Source organism: Neophocaena asiaeorientalis, unplaced genomic scaffold (assembly GCF_003031525.2).
Source record: "Neophocaena asiaeorientalis asiaeorientalis breed wild unplaced genomic scaffold, Neophocaena_asiaeorientalis_V1.1 scaffold87, whole genome shotgun sequence".
In the NCBI taxonomy this organism is placed as follows: domain Eukaryota; kingdom Metazoa; phylum Chordata; class Mammalia; order Artiodactyla; family Phocoenidae; genus Neophocaena; species Neophocaena asiaeorientalis.
The window spans coordinates 3085155-3095332 of record NW_020175432.1 but is presented as its reverse complement, the minus strand read 5'-3'; the positions used below and the strand labels follow the sequence as shown (position 1 = coordinate 3095332).

Sequence of the window (10178 nt, the reverse complement as noted above, 5' to 3'; positions counted from 1 at the left end):
GCCCTGCTTGTGTCTGAGCCACGTGGCAGGAACTAGCCTTACATCCACCTCTCAAGAACCACCTCTCGAGTACCATGTGGCCCTGGGGAGCTACAGCCCCCTTCTGGGCCTCAGTTTCCCCCTCTCTAGAGTGGGTGGTCCAGGTGAGCGTGTGTGCACAAACGCCGGTTGTGTGAGATACAGGAAGTGCTTATAACACACGTGCTTCTGTCCCAGGCTGAACGGCCAGCTCTGGAAACCGCGGCATTCAGGAAAGTACTCTGCAAAGCTGCCACGTTCCGGCCCAGAGGGAGCCCAGACTGCGGACAGGCTGCTCGTGGCTTGTGCACTGCTGCAACAGTGGCCCTCTGGCGGAGGCTTTCTTTCCCTTGATGGTTCCCAACCCCCATCCACTGTGCTTTGGGAATGTCAGGCTTTGTGGTGCAGCCTCTGGAGTGGACACAGTGCGGGGCTCCACTCGTCCTTTGGGGGACCCCTGTGCTCACCCTCGGTTGTATGTGGGGCTGTGCAGGAGAGTTAACCTGGCCCAGTGCAGTTTGACCTTTGCCCCCAGCTCCTGGGAAGTGAAAGCCCTGCCTGATAAAAGAGTGTCTCTGTTTGCCTAGGTCCTCGGGCCACGCTGGGTATCTCTGCCAACAGTGTGACTGCGGGTGGAGGTCTCAGGCCAATGCAATACCAGCTCACCCTCTGCGGCAGCTGCAGACAGCAGTCAGCAGAGTCTGCGTGGCGAACCCCAATAAGAACCCTGGACACCAAGGCTTGGGGCACATCCCTGGTTGACAGCCCCCATGTATGTCATCAGACACTGGTGCTGGGAGAAGCAAGCACTGTCCATGTGATTCCCCGGGAAGGGACAACCTGTAGCTCTGTGTTGGGAAGTCTCCTGGCCGCCGCCCCACGCCAGCTGTGATCTGTGTCCTTTCACTGTAACAGACCCCGTGACCGTATGATGGTTTTCAGTGACTCCTGAGTCCTTCCAGTGAACTGCCGAGCTGAATGTAGTCTTGGGAACCCTCGAATTCTGCAGTTGGTGTCAGATGTGAAGGTGGTCTCAGGGACCCCCTTAACTTTTGCAGGGGCTGACTGCCATCCCAGGCCTGGCCAGGAAACCCCAGGAGTAAGGTCCTGGGGTGAGGAGGTGCCAGCCTGGGCTCCACCCATGGGCCTGATGCCTCAGAGGGTCCACAAGGAGGAGAGCAGAGGGACACCACCAGTCAGGGTCTAACAAGCCGCCTGACACTGACGTTCATGCCTCTTCCTGCTGTCAAGCCACAGTCCCTCGTGCATCCCTCCACCCAGTGGTCCTCACTCTGTACCCCCTCGATGGCACTTCCTACCGTACTCTACCCCCAACCTCGCCATAAACCCGGCATCCAAGCCAGGGTCTAAGACTCAGCAGCACCTGCTGGTAGAACAAAGAAACACAGAATACATGAGTGAATGAATGAATCCATGAATGAACACCACTGCTCCCACTCTCAGGAGGTGACTTTCACCAGCCAGGTGACAGTCCCATTTGGAGGCCATATAAGAACGTTTCAGGACACCAACATAACTCCTGATGCCCTCAGGAGGCTAGGGCCACCCCTTCCCCTCACCCCATCCTCATGGGTTTTGGCAGAGGCAGGCACAGACAGGGCAGTGAAGCCTGGACAAGGCCCACCGGCTCAAAGGAGCTGTGACTCCCAGGCTCCCCCTTGCTTTTGGCCTGTGGGTCAGACAGCCTGGGGTCCAAGTCCAGGCTCCCCAACCGTGAGAGTGGACCCCACTCCAGATGCTGAGGGCAGGCAGATGCCTCATCACCCACGCTTTCACGGTGGCCTCCTTGCCTTCTGCTCTCCCCACTCTTCATTTCCTCTGGCCACCTGACCCCAAAGCACCCCGAGTTTGTGACTCCCCCCAGGGCCTCAGCCTGTGACAGCTCCCCCTCCACACCCACCCTCGGGGGGGCCTCCCTGACACCCCACCCAAGGAGAAGGCCCCCCCAAGCCACCTTCACACTGGCCTCTGGCTTTGTTGCTGTTGTTGTTTTTTCCCCGTTGTGGAGCACAGGCTCCGGACGCGCAGGCTCAGCGGCCATGGCTCACGGGCCCAGCCGCTCCGCAGCATGTGGGATCCTCCCGGACTGGGGCACAAACCCGTGTGCCGTGCATCGGCAGGAGGACTCTCAACCACTGCGCCACCGGGGAAGCCCTGCTGTTGTTGTTTCTAATAAAGTTTTCGGTTCACAGAAAAACTGCAAAGATGGCACACCCTTTAGGGGAAGCTGGGCAGGAATCACCCTGCCCAGCTTCCCCTAAAGCTACCCTCTTCCTTTACTGGGTCAAAAGGAAGAAAAATGATAGCACCACTGACTGACCCAGGCCTTTTCCATATGCCCCTTGGTTTGTCTAGCCACGTTTGCCCCATCCAAAATGCCTGGCCCATGAACCCTGTCCACCATCCCCATCCTGTAACCGCCAGGTGGCGGGCTCCCGAGATTCACGGTCTACTGGTCACAATGTGTCTGGTGCCAGCACTGCGTGGGGCCACGCCGGACCCTCAGGAAGTGCTGCTTTATGTCTGGCCTTGCCTCCCACCAGCATCCTGCAGCCCCAGATCTTTCCAGAACAGTCCAGTTCGTGTCTCTCAAATCCTCTTGCTCCCACGTGTGAACCAACCAACCAACGACGTGGCGCCACACCCTAGGGGTCAGAGGTGTTTCAGGGTTGAGGCCGATGGGGACACGACAGATGACCAGGAAGCACAGCATAGACCTTAGGCACCCTCTGAGCCACCCTCCCACCCCAAGTGTTGCAGACGGCACCCCTGAGCCCCCGCCATGGGCCACAGAGCCCTTCTCAAGTCTCAGCACATTTAAGCATCACAACTGCCCTGTCTCAAGTGTCCTGAGGCGACCATAACAAATTACCACAGACTGGGTGGCTTATAACAACAGGAATTCACTCCCTCACAGTTCAAGAGGTGAAAGTCCAAAATCAAGGTGTGGACAGGGTTGGTTCTTTCCAGAGGCTCTGAGGGATGATCCGTCCCAGGCCCCTCCTGGCTTCGCGGGGGGGGGGGGCCTCCAGGCGTCCTTGGCTCACAGCTGCCTCACTCCGATCTCCGCCTCTGTCTCTACACGACCTTCCCCTCTGTGTCTGTGTCTCAAATCCCCCTCTCCTTTCTCTTAGAATAATACCTGTCATTGGATTCAGAGCCCATCCTAATTTAGAATTAATCTCATCTTGGGACCCTTAATTACACCTGCAGAGACCCTCCTGCCGAGTAAGGTCACATTCCCAGGTTCCAGGGGTGAGCACGTGGACGTATTTTTTTTTGGGGGGGTGGGGGGCATCATGAGGCATGGGGGATCTTGGTTCCCCGACCAGGGATCGAACCTGTGGCCCCTGCAGTGGAAGTGCAAAGTCTTTGTTTGTGGATGAGAACCAGAAGGCTTAGTCAGAGGGGTGAAATGACTTGTGGCAGAGCTAGGGTTTGATTCTACAGCACAGTCTTTGTATTACTGTATACCACATTCCCCAGCAAAAGATGGAGCTTTCCTGTTGACAGCGGACAATATACCCTCTCACCTCTCTCCCTCCCTCCTGGGGTCAGCCATCAAAGGAAGTCAAAGAGGGGCCAGTGAGACCCTCTTAGAGGGCGTCCCAACTCCTTTGCCAGCAGCAGGTTTTCCATCACCTACTGCTCACTAACACAGCTCCTCATTCAATCTCCAGCAATATTCACTGCTCAGGTCAACAGGGAGGGAGGGGGATGACATTTACTGAGTGGCTGAGCCAGACACTGAGTCACGGCCATTACCAAGAGCAGAGCTGTGAGAGGGTCATTTCCAGCTTCAGTCTGCAGATGAGAAAACTGAATTTGTTTTTTTGAATGAAGTTTTATTTTACCATTATTTTTTGGCCGTGCCGCACTGCTTGCAGGATCTTAGTTCCCCAGCCAGGGATCGAACCTGTGGCCCCTGCAGTGGAAGTGCAAAGTCTTAACCACTGGATCACCAGGGAAGTCCCCAGGACACATCTTTTGAGGGGACACAATTCAACCTAAGACAGGCCCTTTGGGAGTTCCCTGGTGGCCTAGTGGTTAGGATTCCAGGCTTTCACTGTGGTGGCCCAGGTTCAATCCCTGGTCGGGGAAGATCCCACAAGCCGTGCAGTGAGGCCAAAAAGAAAAAAAATAGTAATAAGACAGGCCCTTTGAGGAGGTTACCAGCACACTCCACTTTCCAGATGGGAAAACTGAGACTCAGCGGGCAAGGGAATTGCCCCGGGCCATCAAGCTCAGAAATGGCCAAGTGGGGCACAGACTCCACTCCTGGAACCTGACTCTCGCATAACCCTGTGGACCAGCGGGTGGCTGGGACAGCAGTGTGTCCCAGAGGCCACATCACATCACAGATCAGAGCACGCCAGCCCTTCTGGGAGCTTATAGTCAGAGCATCAACCCAACCATTTCGGCTCTGTCAAGGGGGACCCAACACAAGACTCACTATAAAAAGCCACTTCAGGTCCTGCCCGACCCCCACTCCCCCTACAGAACCGTGTATAAATGGGTGGCTTCTCCAGCCTCTCCCAACCCCCTTGCTGACAGGACCCCACAGGGTTGCCTGTCACAGCGTGCATCCCCAGTCTGTGTCCACATCCCTACTGGGCACACAACCCCCGATCCTGGCAGCGTCCGAGGGGCTTGGAGGAGTGGGGGCCACAAGGCTGGGGAAGCATGGGGGCCCATGGCCCTGGGAAGGCATGGCAGATGCAATCACTTCTCCAGGGCAGCCCCCGTCCTCTGGGACCCCCACAGGATACAGCAAATTCACATCTGCCAACCCCTCCCAGGCCTCGCTGTCTAGAAGGAGCTGGCCTCGGTCAGGTCCATCAGCAACCACCATGGCAACTGGCCAAGCTTCTAATGAAATTAAGGGGAGTAGCTGAAGGCTGAGCTCTGTCCTGCAAAGCCAGGGCAGGCATGGGGGCCGCAGCAGAGCACCAGAGAGGAGCTGTGAGCTCTCAGCAGACCTGTTTCCCCCTCTCACCACGAAGGCCTGCACTGTCTGGCCCTCTGCTCTCCCTCCCCCAACCACTGTGCTCTACCAGCTGAGGTAACTGCCTCAGGGCCTTGGCACTGGCCCTCCCTCCTCCAGAAGGCTCTTCCCGCTGGGCCAGCCCAACACTGCGCACCTCTCCCCCACGGGGTCACCTCCTTCCTTCCACGGCTCACTATCCAAAACCACCCGACCAAGGTCTATCTCCTCCCATTAGACCGTCAGCCCTGCAAGGACCCTGGCACAATGGAGTAGCTTGGCACTCACACGGGCACTGAGAGACCAGGTAACAGATGAACATGTGAATGCAGGAACAACTAACTGTTCGATGTGCTCAGAATCCCAGGCAGGGACAATGTTTCTCCTGCATCCACATGGGACAGCCCACTCCCCGACTCTGGGGAAACTGAGGCCCGAGGAAGAACAGACAGCTTCCCAAGTACACAAAGAGCCACGCGTGAGAGGGAGGTGGAGAGCAAATCCCATCTCAAGTGCAGGATCCTTCTGGGACCTGAGTGCTGAGCAGGCTGCCAACAGCAGAGGGGTCACCTTTGGGGGTTATTCCCTGGGAGGGAGAGACCAGGGCTTCATCAGGTTCTCCAAGTATTCAAGCAGCAGTAGGGGCCTGTGGAGGGAGCCCCAGAGAGCCCCTGAAAGGGTCTGATTCTGAGTCACGTGGAGCTGCCAGTGCATCTTCCGGGGCCAGCAGTCCCTGAGAGGTGTGTGCACCCCAGTTAGTCTAGCTGTGTCCCTCCAGGTTCCTTCCAAGGCCTGGCCCCAAGTGCCTGCCTGGTCTTAGCTTGCGCACCAGACGTGAGTTTGGGGAGGGGAGACCGCCCCTCCCAGGCTCCATTCACAACATCTGTGGGTCGTGCCGTCTCTCCCCACACCTCTCCTGCCCGCTCTGGAAAGGATCGGAAACCTGGGGCTCTGAGGGAGACGGCTGTGCCTGCACAGGTACCCAACCAGGAAGGCCCGGAACCACTCTTCTCCCTTCTTAAACACTTTTTTTCTTTGTTATCAAAATAAAAGTCACACAACATAAAACGAACCCTTTGAGGGGCTTCCCTGGTGGCGCAGTGGTTGAGAGTCCGCCTGCCGATGCAGGGGACATGGGTTCGTGCCCCAGTCTGGGAGGATCCCACGTGCTGCGGAGCGGCTGGGCCCATGAGCCATGGCCGCTGAGCCTGCGCGTCCGGAGCCTGTGCTCCACAACGGCAGAGGCCACAACAGTGAGAGGCCCGTGTACCACAAAAAAATAAAAAATAAAAAAAATGAACCCTTTGAAATTGTACAATTCAGTACCATCTAGTACATTCACAGTGTCGTGGGACCATCACCTCTAGCCAGGTCCAGAACATTCTCATCAACCCAAAAGAGACCCAGCGCTCATTAGCAGTTGCTCCGCATCCCCCCACCCAGAGCCCCGGCAACCACTAACCTGCTTTCTGTGTCTGTGGATTTGCCTGTTCTTGATATTTCACAGAAATGGGATCACACACTACCTGTCCCTCTGCGTCTGGCTTCTTTCTCTCAGCGTGGTGTTTTTAGAGTTCGTCCACACGGCAGCACGTGTCAGAGCTTCATTCCTTTTTATGTCTGAATAATATTCCACCACATGGATGGACCACATTTTGTCCATTCATCTATTAACGCACGTGTGTTGTCCCACCTTTTGGCGACTGTGACTAGTGCTGCCGTGGATGTGCATGTACAAGTATCTGAGTCCCTGTTTTCAAATCTCTCAGGTATGTACCTCCAAGTAGAACTGCTGGATCATACGGTAACTCCGTATTTCTCTTGTTGAGGAACTGTCAGACTGTTTCCCACAGCTACTGCACCATTTTCCATTCCCACCAGCAGGGCACGAGGGTCCCAATTTCCCCATATCCTCATCAACACTTGTTAGTGTCTGTTGCTTTGACAGTAGCCATCCTGATGGGTGGGAGGTGGTATCTCATTTCAGTTCTGATTTTCATTTCCCTGATGACTACTGAGGTTGAGCATCTTCTCATGTGCTTATCGGTCACTGTACATCTTCTGTGGAGAAAGGTCTATTCAATTCCTTTGCCTTTTAAAAAAATTGGGTTATATGTCTTTTTCTTGTTGAGTTATAAGAGTTCTTTATATATTCTGGATCTTAATCCCTTATCAGCTATATGGTTTGCAAATATCTCATTTTCTTGACAGTCTTTTGATGCATCGAAGTTTTAAATGCTGATATGCTCCAATTAATCTATTTTTTTTTTTGCTTGTGCTTTTAGTGTCACATCTAAAACTCCATCACCTAACCCAAGTCCAGGAAGATTTACACCTATGCTTCCTTCTAGGAATTTTATAGATTGAGCTCTTACATTTAGGCTTTTGGTACATTTTTAATTCACTGTTGTTGGAAATTCCCTGGTGGTCCAGTGGTTAGGACTCTGTGCTTTCATTGCCAAGGGCCCGGGTTCAATCCCTGGTCGGGGAACTAAGATCCTGCAAGCCGTGAGGTGCGGCCAAAAACAGTAATAATTCACTGCTGTTAACTTTGTTGCTGCCCCAGTCCCACCTCACCATGGGCCCCCACGCCAACTGACAGCTCCACAGTGAGGAGAGCCAGGCTGCCCCCACGAAGCGTGCCCGGTACACTGGAGTTTCTCATTACACGTCTACCGAGCATGGGAAGGAATAATGAATGAACTCGGGAATGAATGAAAGCATCACAGGCATGTGGCCGAGCGTGGATTCCAGGCTGAGTCACCCCGGCCCCCGGCCCCCTGGCCGACTGAGACACTCCCCAGCTGCCTCCTCACTCGTTCCCAAAGTGTAAATACAGAACCAGATACACAAACACCGAGTGCGCCTCGGAATGCCTTTAATCAGGCCCTGCTGCCGCTGCCAAATCCCCATCCCCGGCTGAAGCGGAGGGTCCGCTCTGAGCATGTTTTGTTTCCCTCGTTGGTGGCCGTTGTTGAGCACAGACGGTCAGGCTGGGATGTAGGAAGGGTCTCTTGGGGTCTGAATGCAGCACAGCTGGCTCCTGGGGGGCCTCTCTCCCCTGCCCGCCAGCCAGGCACCCACTCTGGGTAGGGCCTTGAAGCAGCCCTGAGATGGGGAGACATGGCTTCACCTCCGTTTTACAAGGGGGGAAACTGAGGCCCGGGGGGCATGACTGGCTCGCCCTGAGGTCACCTGGGAAACGGGACGGGGCCTCGGTTACAATCCAGGCTCTTTTCCTGGCAAACCTCAATTTCCCGGTGGCCCACAAGGCCCTCCCCTGCCTCCTGCCTCTGGGCCCTTGCACCCACCTCACCCTTTTCTGGAACCTTCCATGGAGCTCCTCCTCATCCTTTGGGTTTCAGCTCAAACATGACAAGAAGCCTACCCTGACCCCTTACTTCCAAAATAACCCTCTGTATTAACTCGGGCTGCTGTAACAAAATACCACAGACTGGGTGGCTTAAGCAGCAGATGTGTACTTCTCAGAGTTTCGGAGGCTGGAGTCTGAGATCAGGGTGCCGGCACAGCCTCTGGTGAGAGCCCTGTTGTTGGCCTGCAGAACGCTGCCTTTTCCCAGTGTCCTCACGTGGCCTTTCCTTGGGGTGTGTTCAGTGAGGAGTCTCTCTCTCCCTCTTATAAGGACACCTGTCCTATCGGATCAGGAACCCTTCCTTATGACCTCAGTTCACCTCAATCACCTCTTGCACGCCCCATCTCCACACAGGGTCACACTGGAGGCTAGGGCTTCCACACAGGAATCTGGGGAACACAGTTCGGTCCGCGGCACCCTCTCACGGATAAGCTGCCAGCCTGTGTCTGTCTGGTGGGCCAACAGGCCCTGACGGCTGGGGCCCTGCTTGCCTGGCCTCCATAGGTGCCCCAGTGACCAGCTCCCATCCTGAGCTGAGGAAGCAACCATCGACAGCTGTATCTGTTGTTGTTGTATTTTGTTAATAGTTATTTCTGTGGCTGCATCGGGTCTTAGTCACAGCGCATAGGCCCTTCGTTGCGGAACGCGGGCTTCTCTCTAGTTGTTGCGTTCCAGAGCGCACAGGCTCAGTAGTTGCGGCTTGCAGGCTTAGTTGCCCCGCATGGCATGTGGGATCTTAGTTCCCTGACGAGGGATCGAACCCGCGTCCCCTGAATTGGAAGGTGGATTCTTAACCACTGGACCACCAGGGAAGTCCCGTGTTTTGTTTCGTTTCGCTGCACTGCACAGTAGGCAGGATCTCAGTTCCCTGACCAGGGATCGAACCCGCACCCCCGGCAGTGGAAGCAAGGAGTCCTAACCACTGGACCACCAGGGAATTCCTAACAGCTGTATCTGGAATTGGGAAGCCCAGAACCGCCCCACACCCTGAGTCCTCTGGGAACACCCACAGCTAGCCAGGCCCAGGCAAAGCCCAGGGACCCCAGGACTCTCCCAGCAGGAGCCCCTAGGGTGTAGGGTGGGGTGGCCTGCGAGGATAGGTCTTCTCTGGACCTGTCCCGGGAGTCAGTGAGGCGGAGGTGACAAGTGGTGCGTGCTGCTCCGGGGCTGCCGAAGACAGAGATGTGATGGGTGGACAATCACGGCTGGCGTTTCCAGAATCAGGGGCCCAAATGTAAAGTCATGTGCCTGTCCACCAGGGTCACGGGTGGGGGCTGGGTGGGGACACATGCAAGGCAGCACAGAGGAGCAGGAACAGCCCAGGGTGAATCAGCTCAGCCACTATACGGGGGCTGCATGCCCACCTGGAACCTCAGGATATGACCTTGTTTGAAAATAGTTTTTGCAGCTGTGATTAGTTCAGGCTCTTGAGATGAGGTCATCCTGGATTTCGGGAGATCCCTAAATCCAACGACTAGTGCTCTCCGAAGAAGAGAACACAGAGACGGACAGGGAGAAGGCCGTGTGAAGGTGAAGGCAGAGATCGGAGGATGCAGCTACAGCCAAGGGTTACGAGGAGCCACCAGAGCTGGGAGAGGGGCCTGGGACAGACTCCCACTGAGAGGCCCCAGATGGATCCAACCCTGCACACACCTTGATCTGGGACTTCCCGTCTCCAGAACTATGAGGGAGTAGATTTCCGGGTTTTTTTTTCTTTTTTTTTCTGTTTGTTCTTGGTTTTGTTTTGAATCTGTTTGGGGTTTTTTTTTTTTTTTTTTTTTT

General features: G+C 55.4%; 1 protein-coding gene across 1 annotated transcript in view; it reads right to left on the bottom strand.

Annotated features, from left to right (window-relative positions):
- Positions 1 to 10178, bottom strand: part of CRTC1 (CREB regulated transcription coactivator 1) — a 77161-nt gene that overhangs the window by 31689 nt on the left and 35294 nt on the right. The window lies entirely within an intron of this gene.